This window comes from Nuphar pumila, chromosome 5, assembly GCF_984573655.1.
Source record: "Nuphar pumila chromosome 5, dmNupPumi1.hap1.1, whole genome shotgun sequence".
In the NCBI taxonomy this organism is placed as follows: Eukaryota; Viridiplantae; Streptophyta; class Magnoliopsida; order Nymphaeales; family Nymphaeaceae; genus Nuphar; species Nuphar pumila.
The window spans coordinates 124,188,955-124,191,208 of NC_143253.1; the positions used below are offsets into that span (position 1 = coordinate 124,188,955).

General features: G+C 42.5%; 1 pseudogene across 1 annotated transcript; it reads right to left on the reverse strand.

Annotated features, from left to right (window-relative positions):
• Positions 1-759: 759 nt before the first annotated feature.
• LOC149838518 (protein GLUTAMINE DUMPER 4 pseudogene) lies at positions 760-1,830 on the reverse strand (annotated as a pseudogene). The gene has a single exon (XR_016432193.1). The product of XR_016432193.1 is annotated as a protein GLUTAMINE DUMPER 4 pseudogene (transcript).
• Between the last annotated feature and the right edge of the window lie 424 nt (positions 1,831-2,254).

Here is a 2,254-nt window from a genome sequence, read left to right on the forward strand (position 1 = left end):
TACTCAAGTACAATCTGCTCCCAAGCAATAATCTATTATTTTTCTTGATTTTTATTTTTGATAAGCAAAAAAACATGAATGATTCCTGCTTTTTGTTTGGTTTGAATGTTTCGTTATAGGCCAAGCGGTACCACGTTGACCGTGGCCCTTTTAGGTTTCCTAGTGTAAAAATTGAGGTTGATTTCAGGTCAAGACCACTTAAACCAATGCTGGTCCTAAACTTGACAGGGTCTACATTTACAACCTGCACCAAACAATATATTACTTGCTTCAGGGTAACCCATATCGTCGTCGTCGGGTCATGGACCAATTGTATATTGATCTGGACATGGACCGAGTTACCTTAATACTTGTTTGCTGTGATAATAATAAGATTAACACTAATAATCGATGACATTGATAGATAAATAGATGATGCATGTCGGTTCTATACATTCCCGATAGTGTGATTCTTAGGGCAAATCTAATGGACTTGTGGGTATGTACCGGTGCAGTAGGCCCCATTCCATGTCTTATACAATACATTCATACATATCCGGCCACCACAGGCCAAAAGAGGGTGCATGATTGGGGGGATCCACCGACTGACCCACACATGCATGAAATAAACCTCCCCAATCCATATCCACATTCACGAGATTCGGACTTGGGTGGCCCCAACTCACTCTAAATCTGCATTTGACTAAGCTCACGCCGAGCTTACAGCTGGTTAGGTAAATTTTTTACGTAAATCGTCTAATACAGAAGTGATACCTGTCCTGCATTGTGAGACCTGCAGTTAGTTTGCGTACCAAACAAGATAGGTGTCATTTGGTGTTTTACGTTAACATCGTAACCCACTGTTTTTACCTGTTTTAGCTGATCTTCTCTAACTCACAGCGGTTACAGCAAAGTCCTTTGTTGATGCCGGTCATGATCAACTCCCAATTGCTTGTTTTCTACATGTTCTCGGGGTCATCTGCCCAAATGACTTTTTTTTTTGGATTTATAACTCAAAGAAACCGCGCTCAGCACCAACACCTGGTCGAGCTGGCTCAGTCTGACATACCTGTGGCCATTGTTCCGGCGGCGTAAAACTTTGAGGCTAGGACCCCTCGCTCCTAAGAGCTATGCTGGGCGTGGCTTGTGCTGAGGAGTGACGCCCATGGGAATCGAACCGCACCCCACTACACCAACCTACCTTGGGGTCTGTGATAATGACTTTTGATTTACTTCTATATATGTTACATGTAATTCCTTCGTGTTCCTTCAAATGTTGACACACACAATACAGTCAATCGGTTGGTTCAGTGGCATGTGATCTCGCAGAACTTGTGAGCTTAGATTCGTGGGGGCTAAGTGTTACCCCAAATAAGCTTGAAATGTTGATGGTGGCTATGATGATGACGATGATGATGGCAGGAAGTTAGACAATCAAAATTAGCATAGTTCTATTGCAGCTCAATAATTTATTTAAAGGAGAAAAAGATGTTAACTCTACCAAAAGCTCTATCAGGCAATCTCAGGCCCTACTGAGCCTCGGTTTGCGTCTCATGGCTCTTTTCACATGAACTGGGCTTGGCAATGAACGTTGGATTCTGATCTCCGGCCATGATCACCACTATCTTCGGCTCCACGTCAATCATCGTGCTTGCGGGCTTTGCTGGTTTCTTGAGCAAATCGTCAGTTGACTCTTGGCTGGAATTTTTTCTGTAAGAACAAACTAACATGACCAAGGCAAATGCAATTAGGCACAGCATGGCAGAAAGGCCACCAAACAGATATGGGACAGGAGAATGGCAGGTTGTCAAGCCACAGGCCTTGTTCTCACTGCTCACAGGCTTCATCCTCTCTCTCTATCTATCTAAGTCTCTAAGATATGCCTCTACTTATAGCAGTGAATTTTCTTTTTCAATAATTGATTAATATACGCCAATCAGAAAAAAGAAGAATTGATTAAGACCAATTAATATGTTTGTCAGAAATTAATACAACAATTAATACATCTTCATAAATGATAGCCAACATGTCCCTGCCTACTTTGAGATAAGCAATGACCACCTAAAGGATCAATAATGAGTCCAGATGACTACCGTGTCCTTAATTTATTACTGGGGCCAACTTTTTCTCAGTGTGTTTGGAGGCCTCTGCTTGTACTTTATAGGATTCAGCATTTATAATTGAGCAATCATGATAGATGGAGTCATTGGAGGGGAGTTGATGGGCATGGACGCCATCACCAGATCTAAGGCTCGCATGGGCTTCGCTAGGTTGC